The sequence below is a fragment of the Salmo trutta genome, chromosome 32 (assembly GCF_901001165.1).
Source record: "Salmo trutta chromosome 32, fSalTru1.1, whole genome shotgun sequence".
In the NCBI taxonomy this organism is placed as follows: Eukaryota; Metazoa; Chordata; class Actinopteri; order Salmoniformes; family Salmonidae; genus Salmo; species Salmo trutta.
In genome coordinates this window covers 8,087,732-8,109,215 of record NC_042988.1, presented here as the reverse complement: position 1 = coordinate 8,109,215, position 21,484 = coordinate 8,087,732, and the positions used below count along the sequence as shown (strand labels likewise).

The window sequence follows — 21,484 nt, the reverse complement described above, 5'->3', positions numbered from 1 at the left end:
CTGCTGCGGGACACACTATTCAACAGCCAGTGAAATAGCAGGGCGGCAAATTCAAAACAACAAAAGTTTCATAATTCAAATTTCTCAAACATACAACTATTATATCCCATTTTAACCTGTTGAGGACCCCTTCGAGATAGGATCCTGGGGATAGGGGGCAGTATTGAGAATTTTGAAAAAATATGTGCCCATTTTTAACTGCCTCCTACACCAACTCAGAAGCTAGGATATGCATATTATTACCAGATTTGGATAGAAAACACTCTGAATTTTCTAAAACTGTTTGAATGGTGTCTGTAAGTATAACAAAACTCATATGGCAGGCAAAAACCTGAGAAAAACCAAATAATTTTGTGGCTGTACTATTTTTCGAGTCATTGCTAATAGATCACACAGTGACAAAGGATTAATTTCGCACTTCCTACGGCTTCCACTAGATGTCAACGATCTTTATAAAGTTGTTTGAAGCATCTATGATGAACAGAGACCGGATGACAAGGAAGAGAAGTTGACGTCCCTGGGATGTCGTCACTTCATTATTGCTCGCACCTGCGCATTCATGTGAGTTCATGTGAGGCGAGACATTCTTCAAAAATGTTTTTCAAGACACAGGAGAGGTCGGGTTGAAACATTACTGATGTTTCACGTTAAAAATGGCTCTAAAGATTGATGCTAAACAACGTTTGACATGTTTGAACGAACGTAAATAGATAAAAAAATGTACTTTTCGTCGTGACTTTCCCCCCCCCCGCCCTACTTTTGAGTAGCCTACCGAAGCCTAACAACTTGGAGTTATTTGGACATCAATTATGAACTTTGTCAAATGAAACCACATTTGTTGTGGACCTGGGATTCCTGGAAGTGCCAATGGATGAAGATAATCAAAGGTAAGGGATTATTGACAATAGTATTATTGATATTAGATGGTTACAAGATGGTGCTAACCTGTATATCCTAGCCTATTGTTCTTAGCACAGCACCCTGTTTATTGCAAAGTGTGATTTCCCAGTAAAGTTATTTTGAAATCTGGCAATGCAGTAGCATTTACGAAATGTTAAACTATAATTATTTGAATGACAATATTATAATTTACCAATGTTTTCGAATAGTAATTTTGTAAATTGTAACGTTGATTGACTGGAAGCATTTGAGGGGAAAAAAATTCAGAATTTCACCGCTACTGTAAAATGCTGTTTTTGGATATAAATATGAACTTGATGGAACAAAAAATGCATGTATTGTATAACATAATGTCCTAGGAGTGTCATCTGAGGAAGATTGTCAAAGGTTAGTGCATAATTTTAGCTGGTTATCTGCTTTTGGTGACGCCTGTCTTTGAATTGACAAAACATTACACACAGCTATTTTCAATGTACTCTCCAAACATAACCTAACTTTATGCTTTCGACGTAAAGCCTCTTTGAAATCGGACAATGTGGTTGGATTTAGGAGATGTTTATCTTTCAAATGGTGAAAAATAGTTGATTGTTTGAGAAATTGAAATTATTAGATTCTTGCAGTTTTGAATTTCCCGCCATGGTCTCTTGACAATAAATCCCAATACCGGGATCAGATCCCCAAGATTAACTTGTTATGGATAGGGGGCAGTATTTTCACGGCCGGATAAAAAACGTACCCGATTTAATCTGGTTATTACTCCTGCCCAGAAACTAGAATATGCATATAATTAGTAGCTTTGGATAGGAAACACTCCAAAGTTTCTAAAACTGTTTGAATGGTGTCTGTGAGTATAACAGAACTCAAATGGCAGGCCAAAACCTGAGAAGATTCTGTACAGGAAGTACCCTGTCTGACCATTTCTTGGCCTTCTTTGTCATCTCTATCCAAAACAAAGGATCTCTGCTGTAAAGTGACACTTTCTAAGGCTCCCATAGGCTCTCAGAAGGCGCCAGAACGTTGAATGATGACTTTGCAGCCCATGGCTGAAAAACAGTAGCGCATTTGGATAGAGGTCGATCTGAGAACAATGAGACGGGTGTGCGCGTGCACGTGAAGAGTCCATTTTAGATTATCAGTCTTTGAACGAAAACAACGACTCCCGGTCGGAATATTATCGCTATTTTACGAGAAAAATTGCATAAAAATGTATTTTAAACAGCGTTTGACCTGCTTCGAAGTACGGTAATGGAATATTTTGAAATGTTTTGTCACGATACGCGTCCGCGCTTCACCCTCGTTACCCTTCGGATAGTGTCTTGAACGCACAAACAAAACGCCGCTATTTGGATATAACTATGGATTATTTGGAACCAAACCAACATTTGTTGTTGAAGTAGAAGTCCTGGGAGTGCATTCTGACGAAGAACAGCAAAGGTAATCCAATTTTTATTATAGTAAATCTGAGTTTGGTGAGTACCAAACTTGGTAGGTGTCAAAATAGCTAGCCCGTGATGGCGAGCTATCTACTCAGAATATTGCAAAATGTGCTTTCACCGAAAAGCTATTTTAAAATCGGACACCGCGATTGCATAAAGGAGTTCTGTATCTATAATTCTTAAAATAATTGTTATGTTTTTTGTGAGCGTTTATCGTGAGTAATTTAGTAAATTCAACAGAAGTGTTTGGTGGGAATGCTGGTTCTGAACGTCACATGCTAATGTAAAAAGCTGGTTTTTGATATAAATATGAACTTGATTGAACAAAACATGCATGTATTGTATAACATAATGTCCTAGGAGTGTCATCTGATGAAGATCATCAAAGGTTAGTGCTGCATTTAGCTGTGGTTTTGTTTTTTGTGACATTATATGCTACTTTGAAAAATGGGTGTGTGATTATTTCTGGCTGGGTACTCTCTTGACATAATCTAATGTTTTGCTTTCGTTGTAAAGCCTTTTTGAAATCGGACAGTGTGGTTAGATAAAGGAGAGCCTTGTCTTTAAAATGCTGTAAAATAGTCATATGTTTGAAAAATGGAAGTTTTCGGATTTTCAAGGAGTTTGTATTTCGCGCCACGCCCAATCATTGGATATTGGAGCGGTGTTCTGCTAGCGGAACGTCTAGATGTAAGAGGTTAACGGGATCATTTGACAAAATAGCATGTCGCAAAATTCAAAACAACAAAAATCTTATAATTTCAATTTCTCAAACATACGACTATTTTACACCATTTTAAAGATACACTTCTCGTTAATGCAACCACATTGTCCGATTTCAAAAAGGCTTTACAGCGAAAGGAAAGCATTACATTATGTTAGGACACCACCTAAACAAGAAAAGCCACACAGCCATTTTCCTAGCAAGGAGAGGCGTCACAAAAACCCGAAATACAGCTAAAATTAAGCACTAATCTTTGACGATCTTCATCAGATGACACTCATAGGACATCATGTTACACAATACATGTATGTTTTGTTTGATCAAGTTCATATTTATATCCAAAAACAGCATTTTACATTGGCGCGTGATGTTCAGAAAATGTTTAGCCTCCAAAACTCCCGGTAAATGAGCACAATGAGCACACATATTACAGAAATACTCATCATAAACGTTGACAAATTATGTAACAATTATTTTAAGAATTATAGATATACTTCTTTTTAATGCAACCGCTGTGTCAGATTACAAAATAACTTTACAGAGAATGCACATTGTTCAATATTCTGAGTACATAGCTCAAACCATCAATGCAAACTATACAGTTATCCACGAAGTCATAGGGTCAACAAAACTCTAAAATAGTGTTAGAAATCTTTTCTAACACTATTTTAGGATGGTCGGGCCACTCTGGCGGACCCGGAGGACAGGCGGGCCACTCTGGCAGACCCGGAGGACAGGCGGGCCACTCTGGCAGACCAAGAGGACGGTCGGGCAACTCTGGCGGACCCGGAGGACAGGCGGGCCACTCTGGCGGACCCGGAGGACAGTCGGGCCACTCTTGCGGACCCGGAGGACAGTCGGGCCACTCTGGCGGACCCGGAGGACAGGCGGGCCACTCTGGCGGACCCGGAGGACAGGCGGGCCACTCTGGCGGACCCGGAGGACAGGCGGGCCACTCTGGCGGACCCGGAGGACAGGCGGGCCACTCTGGCGGACCCGGAGGACAGGCGGGCCACTCTGGCAGACCCGGAGGACAGGCGAGCCACTCTGGCAGACCCGGAGGACAGGCGGGCCACTCTGGCAGACCCGGAGGACAGGCGGGCCACTCTGGCAGACCCGGAGGACAGGCGGGCCACTCTGGCAGACCCGGAGGACAGGCGGGCCACTCTGGCAGACCCGGAGGACAGGCTGGCCACTCTGGCAGACCCGGAGGACAGGCGGGCCACTCTGGCAGACTCGGGCAGTCGGGCCACTCTGGCAGACCCGGGCAGTCGGGCCACTCTGGCAGACCCGGGCAGTCGGGCCACTCGGGCTGACCCTGGCAGTCGGGCCACTCGGGCTGACCCTGGCAGTCGGGCCACTCGGGCTGACCCTGGCAGACGGACCGCTCTGGTGACTCTTGACTGGCGGACAGCTCTGGTGACTCACTTCGCCCTGGCACATGCGGGGCGCTGGTACTGTGCCTACAAGCCTGAAAAACCCAGGCCTCACCACAGCCACAACCCCAAAGCACGGGACCTGTCCAGTCTGTCTCTGCCCTACAAGGGTACGGGGAGCTGGCCTGGGGCTCCCATCTCGCCCCGCCAAACAGCCCTTGTGCCCCCCCCAAAAAAAAATCTTGGGGCTGCCTCTCGAGTTTACTAAACTCTTCCATAGCCCTGGAAACGCTCCTCCTTATCGCTGCCCACGTCCATCCTTCCTCCTCGTTCCTCTGCTGCTTGGTCCTGGTTTGGTGGGTAATTCTGTCACAACTGTCGTCATGGAGAGAAGAAGTGGACCAAAATGCAGCAGAGTTAGTGTTCGTCATCTTGAATTTAATAGAAAGAACACTATAACAAAAACAAACTGAGAAAACCGACAGCCAACAGTCCTGTCAGGTGCAACCACACTAAACAAGAAACAATTACCCACAACCCCAAAGAAAAACACACACTCCTATATAGGACTCCCAATCAAAGGCAACTCAACACACCTGCCTTCAATTGGGAATCCTAATCACCAACACAACCATTCACACACACAAAAACCCTGCCACATGCTGACCAAAACTAATCCAATTGCTCCCTCTGCTGGTCAGGATGTGACACACTTCCACAAGAAATGTTCATTTGTTCGATAAAGTCCATCATTTATGTCCAAATACCTCCGTTTTGTTGGCACGTCCAGAACACTATTCCAAAGGCACGAGGCGGGGGCGCAAATAAATAGACGAAAAGCTCAAAAGTTCCATTACCGTTTGTAGAAACATGTCAAACAATGTTTACAATCAATCTTTAGGGTATTTTTAACGTAAAAATGAAATAATTTTCCAACCGGACAATAGCGTATTCATTCCAGAAGAAAAAAAAGGAACGGCGCGCTCGCGGGCTCGCTAATCACCAAGTCCCTTGTCCTCAGACAGGCCACTGATTGACTGAGCTCCTATTTTCTGCCCAGTAACAGGAGAAGGATGAAAAAACTTTCTGAAGGCTGTTGGCAGCCAATGGAAGCCTTAGGAAGTGCAACATGACCCCTTAGACACTGTAGTTTCGATAGGGATTCAAAAGAAGAACTACAATTCTCAGATTTCCCACTTCCTGGTTGGATTTCTCTCAGGTTTTTGCCTGCCATATGAGTTCTGTTATACTCACAGACATCATTCAAACAGTTTTAGAAACTTCAGAGTGTTTATCCAAATCTACTAATAATATCCATATCCTACCTTCTGAGTCTGAGTAGGAGGCAGTTTAATTTGGGCACATTTTTTTCATCCAAACGTGAAAATACTGTCCCCTATCCCTAAGAGGTTTTAATCCATACATTGGCGTGTGATGTTCAGAACATGTTTTCCCACCAAAAACTTCCAGTGAATTTACAAAAATACTCATCATAAACGTTGACAAAATACATAACAATTATTTTAAGAATTACAGATGCAGAACTCCTTTATGCAATCGCTGTGTCAGATTTTAAAATAGCTTTTCGGCGAAAGCACATTTTTCAATATTCTGAGTACATAGCTCATCTATTTTGACAGTTCATCCAGCCGAGAAAATACTGCCCCCTATCCCAAACAAGTTTTAAGGCATCCATATAACATTGGGTCAAGACCGCCATTCCAAAGTATATCAGAACATGATAAGACAAAATTCTAGTTTTTTCCTCGGCATCATCTATGTGTCTGTAAAGTGATGTTGGGAAAAAGACTGGGGCATCCTGCTTTGTGATATCTCCTCCCTGGAAAACAACCAATATAGTACGTTAAGTCACGTGTCAAAAACTTCAAGACCAATCAAGACAGACATAAAGTATAACTTATACTGCAAGTACAGTAGGCCTAATGTAGATATACTCTCTTGATCGCTGTCATTATAGCCTTAGTGCCCTTTTACTATGTATATTCAAATATAGGTTAACAGTTTTCTAACACAGATGCTAAACATGAAACATATGACTATTTTACTTGGTTGGTTGTTTTGCTGTCCTTAATACATGCATTCAGTCTCCTCTTACAGTGTGCTGATAACTCACCATCTGGTCCAGCAGGGAAAGGTATTCTGAGCTCAAGTGACCGTAGTGGTGTCGGATCCAGTCACAGCAATGACACGCTCTGCATACTGCAAATAATAAGACAAATACACGTCCAACTCTGCATTGTATACATTGTAAATAGCAGTTTGTTTCGCTGTTAGTTTTCCAGATGAGTTTGAACATCTTGGCTGTGTTAAGTAGTTTTATGTGGAATTAGGAAAGAGAAAACTGTATGGAGAATTTCCCCTGATCAACCTACCGGAGGCGGGAACTTTCATTTTCCAGACTAGTACATGCAGCAGTATGAATTCCATGCCTGCTCCTTCTCCTGGACGAACACATCACAGTAAATCTATACACATTCTCCTTTAAATCTATACACATTCTCCTTTAAGATTATTCCATTTAGATATCGGCTAGACTATTGCTATAGCGAGGAAAGACTATTCGCGAGCTTTGCTTTCAACTGCTAATAACTTCGCGTGAACCGATAAAATAAGTCTGATAACAAAATCGTCGAAGTCAAAATAAAACCCAGTTGCAAATTCATAAAAAATAGTAATTCTATCCACATACTGTCCATAATGTCAATACATCCCAACACACACACACAGACACACAAGTAGTGTTTTCTTTGCAGCAATTCGACTGTGAAGGACTGATTCAGGCTGTCTCCCCTGAACACTTGATGTTGAGATGTGTCTGTTACTTGAACTCTGTGAAGCATTTATTTGGGCTACAATTTCTGAAGCTGGTAGCGCTAATGAACTTATCCTCTGCAGCAGAAGAAACTCTGGGTCTTCCTTTCCTGTGTCTGTCCTCATGAGAGCCAGTTTCATCATTGCGCTTGATGGTTTTTGCGACTGCACTTGAAGAAACGATCAAAGTTCTAGAAATTTCCCGCATTGACTGACATTCATGTCTTAAAGTAATGATGGACTGTCATTTCTCTTTGCTTATTTGAGCTTTTCCTGCCATAATATGGACTTTGTCTTTTAGCAAATAGTGCTATCTTCAGTATACCACCCCTACCTTGTCACAACACAACTGATTGGCTCAAACGCATTAAGAAGGAAAGAAATTCCACAAATTAACTTTTAACAAGGATCACCTGTTAAATTAAATGCATTCCAGGTGACTACCTCCTGAGGCTGGTTCAGAGAATGCCAAGAGTGTGCAAAGCTGTCAAGGCAAAGGGTGGATACTTTAAAGAAATATAAAATATATTTTGATTTGTTAACACTTTTTTTGGCTACTACATGATACCATATGTGTTATTTCATAGTTTTGATGTCTTCACTATTATTCTACAATGTAAAAAGTTGTCAAAAATAAAAGCCCTTAGGTGTGTCCAAACTTTTGACTGGTACTCTATATATATATACTCTGGACTCCGACATATTTCTATGTTTCTTATGTCCATTCTTTTACTTTTAGATTTGTGTGTATTGTTGTGTATTGTCAGATATTACTGCAGTGGTAGAGCTAGAAATACAAGCATATCGCTAAACCCGTTAAAACATCTGCTAAATGTGTGTATGCGGTAAATTACAATTTATGTGATTAAAAACGATTACAGCTGTATAGGACACATTTATTTAATGAAAATATATTTCATTAGTACAATAACAAAAAATTCATATCAGGTTGCATTAAATAAATACAGTATGCAATGGCCTTCATAACAGCAACAACAACAAAAAATGCACGAAAACATTGTTACATTAGGCTATGTATAGCCCAAGTCAATCAAATAATCAGTATAAAAAATGATTTACTCCACAGAGTTGTGAATACATTACTACACAATAAATAAATACGTCCAAAAAGAAAAAAGTAAACGTGTAAATAAATAGTTGAATAAATACATACATAAATAAACAATATGTACACAACACACACATAACGCTCATTGGCTACTTAATGTTGTGTCTAGTCTTTGTAGGTGTGCCAGCACCACTGTCCTGATGTCTTCCCAGCCGCTTGCGCTGTATTCCTGCATAAATGAAATACACTTGTTAAGATTTGAGAATAGACACATGTTGTATCATCACATAAATACATCCAGATTTGGTGAATATACTCTCTTTGTAAGATAAATGGATCAACCTACCTCGTGTTTCAAGTAATTTTTCATGAACTTGAAGTGAAGGCTCATCTTTTTGTTCACTCTTTTGACAGATTTTGATAGTCTAGTTTTCATAGCCTTTACCTGTTAGAACAAAATACAAATAATTCATTTAATATTATGATTTGATTAACATGTAACCACTTACATTATAATCTAGTAGGATAGTATAATGTTTTTCCTTTTTGCATTAATGTTTAAGAGGTGAAAATCACAAATGACATACGCATTGGTCCAGCTCCGAGGTCTGTCGATAGAGGTCATTCATAAACTTGTCAACTCCTTTCTGGTCCCAGGCGGTGGACTCATATTTACCACTGCTGTACAATTTCTTTATAGCGTTCAGAGTATGCGAAATGAAGGCCATCTGTTCCTCAGCCTAGAAGAAGAGTGAATTGTATTAGTATATGCCTTGTGAATTGATGGAAAATATCAGAAAATTTGAGCAAATTGTATATTCGTTATAACCTAATTATATACAGTGCATTCGGGAAGTGTTCAGAATCCTTCACTATCTGCACATTTTGTTACGTTACAGCCTCCTTTTGAAATTGAATAAATATGATTTCTCTCATCAATCTACACACAATAACCCATAATGACCAAGCCAAAACATGTTATTCGACATTTCGGCTAACTTATTAAAAGCAAAAGACTGTTTTTGCCATTTTAGAAATGATCTGTAACGTAATAAAATGTGGAAAAGGTGAAAGGGTCTGAATACTTTCCGAATTCAGTGTTTATTCCAATCTCAGAAAGAAAGGTTATGGATAGAACAAAACCATTTTTATGCATATTTCTTACCTTGAAATTATTGACTTGTCTGTATTGTTTGTCAGGGAAAGTGATCTGAGGATCTCGAGAGACTTCATGACCCTGAGATGCCAAAAAATGTAAACAAAAATTGCATTATTATTACTGTACCAAAAGGAGTCAGGTAATTTAAATGAATCGTAGCAGCTCATGAAATGTTGAAAAGATGACAAGAGCTCAATGACCAGGAAGTGAATAAACACGACCCTATATCCTACCATTTTCTGAAGCATCGTTATGGTGTTGTTGCTGAACACTTGGAACATGCTCGGAGACCGAGGCAGTGTCCTCATCCACGTGCATCCGATGGTTTTATTCCAGGTGCAAATCGTCATGACCAAGCACATCCAAAAGCTGATTGAACCCATTATAGCGTAGGTAAACTGTAGTTCTCGTTCTGTCCGCAATCAACGTTAATGCCCTTCCGAAAGATAGCCTACTTCGTCTAATTCCGACAAAAGTAAGTCTTCCGCAACGGATAAAGAGATAACGTGTTCTTCCTGACTGATCAATTTCTAGAATACACAAGTTCTGCCATGCTCCAACCTGTGTCGATCCTTTATACAAAGAGTCTGCAAGGTATTCCAAAAGTGAAAGGTGGAAGTTCCCTTACACTTTCATACCTGAGTGTTGTTTTACGTCTGGAGAAAATGCAGGGAAAGGACAGGTGTATCGCTCGAAGAATTGTTACATCTTGAGTTATTTGCTGTTTTATCTTGAAATATTGGCCTTTCAACCAGGATATTTTTTATAAAAAATAAACATGTGAATCCATCGGACTATGGCCTAAATAAATATCACCATATAGAAACATTATTGTTTTTCCTTTCACTTCGAAAACCACAGTATTTAATGTTTGAAAACGCAACACCTTTTCATTTGCACACAGCAACTTTGGTGTCAACTACGTTGTAACCACCTGCTTAAAGGGTAATTGTGTTTTGTGGACCTCAACTGCTTATGTAAGATACAGATCAACCTTGTATGGGTTGTATGAATTACACACTCAACATGACTTTATAACGTTTTAGAAACAGGTTTGGGTGGTCTGAAATATTTTGGTAGACACCCTTCTATATGCTCCCGGATTTCAGAATAAGACACTGGTATCCTATGAAGTGCACAGACAGTATAGACCTTGGGAATACTGCTTCAATTGGAGCCTATATTGCGGGGGCTTTTGAATCTGGGCCTATAGGCATGTATGTGTAAGATAGGTCTATCACGTAGATCATCTGTCAAAGTATTCAATATTCTTGTCTTTAATGGACTTGTAAATACATATTTTATTTATTCATCCAGTTATGTAAGTTAATGGGACCTCTGAAACTATTACCTTTCCTCTCCAGAGACTGAAGAGTAGAGGCTTGGTTTGAAGAGCGATTGGTATAGTCCATTGAACTAATATTCAAATGATTATAATAATTATGTTGCATAATATCCAGTATATACTTTATATTATTAATAACTATACGAATAAACAATATTTTACAATGATATGATGCCACAGTCATATGATTTACTGTCTAAAAGTGTATTCTAAAGGCGTTTATTGTTTTTCATTTGAGATTACGTTGCTATGGAATTATGCTAACATTTCATGGAGAAATTCGTCTTCATTCATCGGTTGATTCACATCACACATTTTTACAAAATTGCTAGCACAATTCTAACAAATATAAGCTGTGTGTGTGTGTGTGTGTGTGTGTTTATTCAAATTATATACAAACTCTTAGAAAAGGGTTCTATATAGAACCTTCAGGGGTGCCATATATGAAACAATCAATAGAACCCTTTTTGGTTCAATCTAGAACCTTTTTTCCTAAGAGTGCGTGGTAATTTGCTGCAACATGGAGGAATAACATAAACACATAGGATTGTCATAATTAATATATTTAACAAAATTACTTATAAAACATGCTTTAATAAACTTTTATGCAAAATGTAACGACAATATGCTACCATGACACGTGTTTTCTTGGCATTTTTTTATTTCTTCTGAAAATGTCTCAGGATGCCCTCTATTTCAACTCTCAAGGCCTCCCATGCGCACTAACTGATTTTTCTTTAGACAGGCATAGATCAGGTGAGGTTAATAAATAATCCCTAACTCCTTAATATTTTGAGTATGGTCAAGTATGGTAATTCATCTCTAGATCGTGTATAAAAGCAACCAGACACTGCAAATATATCGCCATCCTTCCTAAATGAGCTGTGGGAGTGAATGGAAACTCAGGAATGTCACTATGAGGCTAAAGATGATTTTAAAATAGCTACAGTGTGTATTGGCTGAGCTGATAGAAATCTCTGCATGGATCAACACCATTGCATTCACTCCACATTACAGGCCTGAATGACAAAGTGAAAAGTTGTAAACCTATTCAAAAATAACTCATTCTAAAAAATCCATTCGGGTTGCAACATGGCTGTTAAGTAATATTGCAAGACAACATGACAAATTAATTAACTTTTGTGCCTAAACAAATTTCCCTCATTAAAATGCAAATCATTTTATAACATTTTTGACATGCGTTTTTCTGGATTTTTTTGTTGTTATTCTGTCTCTCACTGTTCAAATAAACCTACCATTAAAATTAAAGACTGATCATTTCTTTGTAAGTGGGCAAACGTACAAAATCAGCAGGGGATCAAATACTTTTTTCCCCCACTGTAAATCCCGCTATGCCCTCAGACGAACCATCATACAAGCAAAGCGTCAATACAGGATTAAGATTAAATCCTACTACACCGGCTCTGACGCTCGTCGGATGTGGCAGGGCTTGAAAACTATTATGGACAACAGAGGGAAACCCAGACCCGAGATGCCCAGTGACGAACTAAATGCCTTTTATGCTGCTTCGAGGCAAGCAACACCGAAGCATGTACTAGAGCACCAGCTGTTCTGGATGACTGTGTGATAATGCTCTCGGTAGCCGATGTGAGCAAGACCTTTAAACAGGTCAACATTGACAAAGCCGCGGGGCCAGACGGATTACCAGGACAGGTACTCAAAGCATGCGCGGAACAACTGGTAAGTGTCTTCAATGACATTTTCAACCTCTCCCTGACCGAGTGTGTAATAGCTACATGTTTCAAGTAGATCACCATAGTCCCTGTGCCCAAGGAAGCGAAGGTAACCTGCCTAAATGATTACCGCCCCGTAGCACTCACGTCGGGAGCCATGAAGTGCTTTGAACGGCTGGTCATGTCTCACATCTCGCATCCTCCCAGATACTCTAGACCCACTCCAATACGCATATCGCCCCAACAGATCCACAGATGACGCAATCTCAATCGCACTCCACACTGCTCTTTCCCACCTACAAAAAAGGACACCTATGTGAGAATGCTATTCACTGACTACAGCTCAGCGTTCAACACCATAGTGCCCACGAAGCTCATCACTAAGCTAAGGACCCTGGGACTAAACACCTCCCTCCGCACATCCCTCCGCAACTGGATCCTGGACTTCCTGATGGGCCTCCCCCAGGTGGTAAGGGTAGGCAACAAAACGTCTGTCACGCTGATCCTCAACACTGGGGCCCCTCAGGGGTGTGTACTTAGTCCCCTGCTGTACTCCCTGTTCACCCAAAAACTGCGTGGCCAAACACGACTCCAACACCAATATTAAGTTTGCTGATAACACAAAGTGGTTGGCCTGATCACCGACAACGATGAGACAGCCTATAGGGAGGAGGTCGGAGAACTGGCAGTGTGGTGCCAAGACAATAACCTCTCCCTCAATGTGAGCAAGACAAAGGGCTGATCATGGACTACAGGAAAAGGTGGGCCAAACAGGCTCCCATTAACATCTACGGGGCTGCAGTGGAGCGGGTCGACAGTTTCAAATTCCTTGGTGTCCACATCACCAGCAAACTATCATGTTTAAAACACTCAAAGACAGTCCTGAGAAGGGTACGACAAAACCTTTTCCCCCTCAAGAGACTGAAAAGATTTGGCATGGGTCCACAGAACCTCAAAAATGTCTACAGCTGCACCATCGAGAGCATTCTGACCGGTTGCATCACCGCCTGGTATGGCAACTGCTCGTTATCTAACCATAAGGCGCTACAGAGAGTAGTTGGTACGGCCCAGTACATCCCTGGGGCAAAGCTTCCTGCCGTCCGAGACCTATATGATAATAGGCAGTATCAAAGGAAAGCCCACAAAATTGTCCGAGACTCCAGTCACTCAAGTCATCGACTGCTTTCTCTGCTACCGGACAGCAAGTGGAACCAGAGCGCCAAGTCTAGGACCAAAAGGCTCCTTAACAGCTTCTACCCCCAAGCCATAAGACTGCTGAACAATTAATCAAATGGCCACCGTGCTATTTACATTGACACCCCCTCCTCCATTTGTTTTGTACACTGCTGCTACTCTCTGTTTAATATCTATGCATAGTCACTTCAGACCTACCTACATGTACACATTACTTCAACTAACCTGTACCCCTGGTACCGGTACCCCCTTATTGTTGTTTTATTGTGTTGCTTTTAATTATTTTTTACTTTTGTTTATTTGGTAAATATCTTCTTAACTCTTCTTGAACTGCACTGTTGGTTAAAGGACTTGTAAGTAAGCATTTCACGGTAAGGTCTACGCTTGTTGTATTCTGTGCATGTGACAAATAAAGTTTGATTTGATTTGAAATATCATACCCCATCTCCAAAAAGTGCAAACCTCGGCAGTTACTGTAATGCTGAGAGGTTAGCATGTCATGGGGGTATGATATTTGTGCGTCTTTAACTTTCTCACTAATCATTATTCACGATTCATTCAGGATTGCTGTAATCCTGTCAGATCCGGTCTGTTTGTTTGCCATGGTGCTGAAAGGTCTACTTCTTTTGCCTCCACTGCGGACGCATTTTAAAGGTTTCCCAGCCGTTTTACACAGGTTGTGTGATATCATCAGTGAGTCTTCAAGTTAAGACACAACAACACTGTGTGCCATTATCAGGACTATTTAAGGACATTTTTATTAGGCCTATATGTAAATATGTTAGATTGAAATAGATTTCAGCTGTTAGAGGTCACATTTATTTAATTAAAATGTATTTAATCCTTACAATAACAAAATCATGTTGCAATAATAAATACAGTATACAATGGCCTTCATAAATACAAAAATCACTGCATGAAAACATTGTTACATTTTCTACAGCCTAAAAATACCTAGCACATAATTCATTATTCAGTATAAAATGTGTTTTACTTCGCAGAGTTGTGATTACACATAATAAATAAATAAATAAATAAAACATATATAAAAAATAACCGTGTAAATAAATAGTTGAAAAAATAGACGTATAAATAAATCATCTCTACACACACGAGGCTCATTGGTTAGTCAATTGGTATCGTGACTAGTCTTAGCATGTGTGACATCACCATGTTCCTTATGTCTTCCCAGCCGCTTGCGCTGTATTCCTGCATGAACGAAACACACATGTCATATTTTAGAATAGACACATGTTGTGTCAACACATATGAATATATCCCTACTTGGTGAATGCCCTCTCTTGGTAAGACACATTGACCTACCTCGCGTTTCAAGTCATTCTTCAGGGATTTGAAGTGAAGGCTCATATCTTTGTTCACTCTTTTGACAGATGTTGATAGTCCAGGTTCTATAGTCTTTACCTGTTGGAACAAAATATAAAGTAATTCATGTTATATTATGATTCGTTTAAATCACATTATATGGCAATCTAAAATTATAGGATAATGTTTTCCTTTTTGCATTAATGTTAAGAGAAAATCACAAATCACATAGACTTACGCATTGGTCCAGCTCCGAGGTCTGGCGATGCAGACCAATCATAAACTCCTCAACTACTTTCTGGTCCCAGGCGGTGGAATCATATTTACCACTGCTGTACAATTTCTCTATAGCGTTCAGAGTTTGCGAAATGAAGACAATCCGGCCGTTATCCTAGAAGAGTGATTTGTATTAGTACATGCCTTATGAATATCAGAAAAGTATAGCAAATTGCGTATTCGTTAAAAACTAATTATATGGCCTAAACTCTTAGAAAAAACGTTGAACTAAAACCTTTTTTAAAATAGTGTAGGCTATGCATATGTCTTACCGTGAAATTATCGACTTGTCTGTATTGCTCGTTAGGGAAAGTGATCTGAGATTTCCGAGAGACCACATGACCCTGTGATGCCAAAAAATAGAAACAAATGATTGCAATATTATTATTGTATACATATAAGAGAAACTGAATCAAATGAAACACAGCAGCACATGAAATGTTGAACAGATGACAACTGCTCAATGACCAGGAACAACTAAATAAACATTACCCTATATCCTACCATTTTCTGAAGCATCGTTATGGTGCTGTTGCTGAGCACTTGGAACATGCTCGGAGACCGAGGCAGTGTCCTCATCCACGTGCATCCGAAGGTTTTATTCCAGGTGCAAATCGTCAGGATCAAGCACATCCAAAAGCTTATTGAACCCATTTTATCGTAGGTCTACTGTAGTTCTCTGTCTGTTCACTATCAACCGAGGTGCAAAATTAGGCACACTTCAGAAAGACAGCCTACACTTTGTAGAATTCCTAAAAAGAAGACGTTGTCCTCAAAGGATAAAGAGATAAAGTGTTCTTCCTGATCGATCCACTTCTCGAAATCCAGAGTTCTGTCATGCTCCAATCTGTGTCGATATTTTATACAAAGATGTTGAACGGTGTTCCGAAAGTGAAAGGTGGAAGTCCCAGTAGACAGGCGCTTTCATACCTGACAGTTTATCTTTCGGCCTGGAGACAACGCACGGAAAGGACAGGTGCATCTCTCGAAGACTTGTTAAAACCTTAACTCATTTCTTATTTTATTCTGAAATATTGGATTACCAACTAGGAACATGTTTGAGATGAAAAACATTTACTTGTGAATCCATTTTAGTCAGACGACAGCCTAAATTAATATGCATTTATTTGCAAACATTTCGTTGTCCTTTCACTTCGGAAACAAAAGCGTTTAAATCTCGTCTTCGCAATCGCAACACCTTTTTCATTTACACACGGAAACTATGGTATCCAACTACGTTGAAACCATGTCTGGACCTCAACTTCCTATTTAAAGATACATTTCAACGTTGTATGGGTTACATCAATTAAACACTCAACATTACTGTATTTCGTTTTAGAATCGGGTTTAAGTGGCCTGATTTATGTTGGTAGACCCGCTCCTTTATGCTCCCGGTTTTCAGAATAAGACATTCGTAGCCTATGCAGCTCACAGGCAGTATAGACCTTGACATAAGTGCTTACCTTGACATAAGTGCTTAAATTGGAGCCTTTTGAATCTGGGCCTACAGGCACTTGTGAGTAAAATATAGGTCTATCACATAGATCATTTGTCAAAGTATTCCATATTGGTGTGTTTTTATTGGACTTTTATTGGATTTCTATCCAGATATGTGAGTTGATGTTACCTCTACATCTGTTGTCTTTCCACTATAGAGACTGAAGAGTAACAGCATGAGTAATACAGGTTAGCATTGCTATACTCCATTGAACTAACATTCAAACAACATTAATATCAATATCCATGTGATTACATGAATAAAAATAGTATAAATAATCACAATTGTGTACCAATTTACAGTTTAACAAATGAAACATAACCAAGAACGTACACATTCCGAATAGGTCATATTTTGTCGAGCAAGAAGGTCTTGGAGGTCCCTGAGTTTGATGGAATTCCATTTCACAAGTGTTAGGTTTTGTTGGAAGAGCTCGCTGGCTAGTTGAAACGCAAGTCTCAGTGTCCAAACCTTTTCCCCCTCCTGTAATCACAATAACACCCCATGTGACCATGTGATTGAACAAGACTAACACAGAAATTGTATCCACTCATGATCTCCTGAGCATCATCTGTAATGAAAGCGGTGGACGTTGGACCCTTAACCTTTCCGCCTCTGGGATACAGCCTCTTGGTCTCCTCTCCTACACCACACACCAAATACACTATATCTCAATAAAACTACTGAATATATGAATGAATCAAGCTCCAATAATCAATTTTTTACTAGAATAAATAACTTGTGATATCACAGTATATATGCTACAGCCAATATTCAGAGCCATATTTCTAAATATGTCTCTGCCTATATGGTCAATTTGTTACAGGTTAAAGAAATTGACGGACCATGGAAAGATCATTGAGGGTCTGGCGAGTTTGAGAAAGATAATACATTTGCTCCTTTTGGTCACTGCATTTAGCATACACAACCGGGTAAAGAACAATTACACACAGAAGATGTACCACAAAGGACAAGTTAAGATTGGCCATGTGTCCGGTGAGTTGATAAATCCCTGAACACTACTTCTAAACGTTGGGCTACCTGCCCTACCTTCATAGCCTCCCTCATTGATATGCCATGGATGAGGTAATATGTAAAACAAGGAAAGTTCAAGTGGGGAAAGTCAAAGAGCATTGAAAATTCCATTCCTTCACCTTGCATAGCTGTTGACGACATTTTGCGTTCTTGTCTTCTGTGTGCAGATACACAAGGCCCTTCACGCAATGTATTTTCAATACAGTAGCCTATCTATTTTTGTATTCAATGTTATATTTATCGAGTACGCTTGATAGCCTACGGTACAAGCGTTTAAAGGCATACTTTTTATATCCTCTCCCAAGGGATGGAACGTGTAACTAATTGCATAGCTACTCTGTTACAGAAAGAAGAACACGATGATAATAGTTGGACTCCACACAGCTGCTCCACTGCAGTTATCTTAATGTACTACATGTAGCCCACATGGCATTTCATTATTTGTTGTAAAACAAAGTGACATTGGAATATAAAAAGGTAAATCAAACGATTTCTTGTGGACCTGATTTATTATTAAGAGCTAGATACAATGTCATGAAGGTGTTTTATTACAGTTTCTACAGGCCAAATAAAATAACATGAACAATGACTGCTCAGTGCTCACTGTCAGCGAGCTGCTATACAGATTAAAGTCCTTTGTTATTTTGTATAACTGCACGTGGGACAGGGTCATGACTAGAAGGGATCCAGCTCTGGCCAAATTAACGTCAGATTTGACTTTTCGTAGCAGATTAACCCGAAATTACGCAGCAGGTTAGGATAATTAACGTAGCAGGTTAGGATTATTAGGTTAACTGTAACTTGTTACACAATTATGATTATTTATACTATTATTATTCATGTAATCACGTGGATATTGATATTAATGTTGTTTGTTGTTTACAACTTCAGGTCAGAGACATGCGTCTGCGTCAAAACCTTCTGATTGGTGATATGGTTAAGAACTACTTCAAACAGGTGGACGACTTTCTTTCACGTGAGGTAAAGCATCTCATAGGTTGCATTTTATTGAGAGGGGTGGAGTGGGCCTAGCCTATACCTATGGTGTATAATGTATTCTTTTCACCTATTACATATTTGTTTGTCGTTTTATATTTCAGCGTTTCAGCTTGTGCTCATGGGAGGTCGTGAGAGCTGAAATGGGGAGCACTCTGAGGGATTTTTTTTACAAGAAATAAAAAATGCCAAGAAAATGACTTTTAGTTCATTTTTGCAAAACGTGTAATTTTGTTGAAAAAATTAAATGTGCCACTTTAAGCTTTATTTATTTGTTTATGTTATTTCTCCGTGTTGCAACTAATTTCCATGTAGGTTATAGTATTAAAATAAAGATACAAACACGCCTTACGTTGGTTGAAATTGTGTTCGCAATTTTGTAAAATTCTGTGGTGTGATGCAACCTTGAAATACAACGACTTTTTCGTTTAAATGTTTTCCTAAATGAGATGTTATTCCTACTAACAATTACATATCAACACCATCTTCAATGAAAAACAATAAACTCCTTTACAATACTCTGAATTCCAGCCATACTTTCCCGCCCTTTAAGACATCATCATATCACTGTAAAACATTGTTGATTCGCATAGTTATTAATTCTATCAAGTACACATTTACTGGATACCATGCAGCATAATTATAACTCCACATTCTGAATGTTAGTTCAATGGAGTATAGCAATGCTAACCATGCTGTTACTCTTCAGTCTCTATAGTGGAAAGACAACAGATGCAGATGTGATAGACCTATATTTTACTCACAAGTGCCTGTAGGCCCAGATTCAAAAGCACCCGAAATATAGGCTCCAATTTAAGCACTTATGTCAAGGTAAGCAGTATTGCCAAGGTCTATACTGCCTGTGCGCTGCATAGGCTACGAGCGTCTTATTCTGAAAACCGGGAGAATAAAGGAGCGGGTCTACCAACATAAATCAGACCACTTAAACCCGTTTCTAAAACGTTATAAAGTCATGTTGAGTGTGTAATTCAGTCAACCCATACAAGGTTGATCTGTATCTTTACATAAGCAGTTGGGGTCCACAAACCACAATTACCCTTTAAGCAGGTGGTTACAACGTAGTTGACACCAAAGTTGCTGTGTGCAAATGAAAAGGTGTTGCGTTTTCAAACATTAAATACTGTGGTTTTCGAAGTGAAAGGCCAAACAATAATGTTTCTATATGGTGATATTTATTTAGGCCATAGTCCGATGGATTCACATGTTTATTTTTTTATCAAAAATATCCTGGTTGAAAGGCCAATATTTCATGATAAAACAGCAAATAACTCAAGATGTAACAATTCTTCGAGCGATGCACCTGTCCTTTCCCTGCATTTTCTCCAGACGTAAAACAACACTCAGGTATCAAATCAAATCAAATTTATTTATATAGCCCTTCGTACATCAGCTGAAATCTCAAAGTGCTGTACAGAAACCCAGCCTAAAACCCCAAACAGCAAGCAATGCATGTGAAAGAAGCACGGTGGCTGGGAAAAACTCCCTAGGAAAAACTCCTGAGAAAGGCCAAAAACCTAGGAAGAAACCTAGAGAGGAACCAGGCTATGAGGGGTGGCCAGTCCTCTTCTGGCTGTGCCGGGTGGATATTATAACAGAACATGGTCAAGATGTTAAAATGTTCGTAAATGACCAGCATGGTCAAATAATAATAATCATAGTAATTGTCGAGGGTGCAACAAGCACGTCCGGTGAACAGGTCAGGGTTCCGTAGCCGCAGGCAGAACAGTTGAAACTGGAGCAGCAGCATGGCCAGGTGGACTGGGGACAGCAAGGAGTCATCATGCCAGGTAGTCCTGAGGCATGGTCCTAGGGCTCAGGTCCTCCGAGAGAAAGAAAGAAAGAAAGAGAGAAAGAGAGAATTAGAGAGAGCATATTTACATTCACACAGGACACCGGATAAGACAAGAGAATACTCCAGATGTAACAGACTGACCCCAGCCCCCCGACACATAAACTACTGCAGCATAAATACTGGAGGCTGAGACAGGAGGGATCAGAAGACACTGTGGCCCCATCCGATGATACCCCCGGACAGGGCCAAACAGGCAGGATATAACCCCACCCACTTTGCCAAAGCACAGCCCCCACACCACTAGAGGGATATCTACAACCACCAACTTACCGTCCGAAGACAAGGCCGAGTATAGCCCACAAAGATCTCCGCCACGGCACAACCCAAGGGGGGGGCGCCAACCCAGACAGGAAGACCACGTCAGTGGCTCAACCTACTCAAGTGACGCACCCCTCCCATGGACGGCATGGAAGAACACCAGTAAGTCAGTGACTCAGCCCCTGTAAAAGGGTTAGAGGCAGAGAATCCCAGTGGGAAGAGGGGAACCGACAAGGCAGAGACAGCAAGGGCGGTTCGTTGCTCCAGCCTTTCCGTTCACCTTCACACTCCTGGGCCAGACCATACTTAATCATAGGACCTACTGAAGAGATAAGTCTTCAGTAAAGACTTAAAGGTTGAGACTGAGTCTGCGTCTCTCACATGGGTAGGCAGACCATTCCATAAAAATGGAGCTCTATAGGAGAAAGCCCTACCTCCAGCCGTTTGCTTAGAAATTCTAGGGACAATTAGGAGGCCTGCGTCTTGTGACCGTAGC

The 21,484-nt window shown here is 40.2% G+C and overlaps 2 long non-coding RNA genes across 2 annotated transcripts; one reads left to right on the top strand and one right to left on the bottom strand.

The window, feature by feature from the left end:
* Positions 1 to 6,067: 6,067 nt before the first annotated feature.
* Positions 6,068 to 6,847, bottom strand: LOC115170603 (uncharacterized). Its single transcript, XR_003871070.1, has 2 exons — positions 6,571 to 6,847; positions 6,068 to 6,276 (listed from the first exon to the last, which is right to left on the bottom strand). It is a non-coding gene; the product is annotated as an uncharacterized LOC115170603 (long non-coding RNA).
* Positions 6,848 to 18,641: 11,794 nt separating this feature from the next.
* On the top strand, positions 18,642 to 19,032 carry LOC115170602 (uncharacterized). Its single transcript, XR_003871069.1, has 2 exons — positions 18,642 to 18,842; positions 18,962 to 19,032. It is a non-coding gene; the product is annotated as an uncharacterized LOC115170602 (long non-coding RNA).
* The last annotated feature ends 2,452 nt before the right edge of the window (positions 19,033 to 21,484 follow it).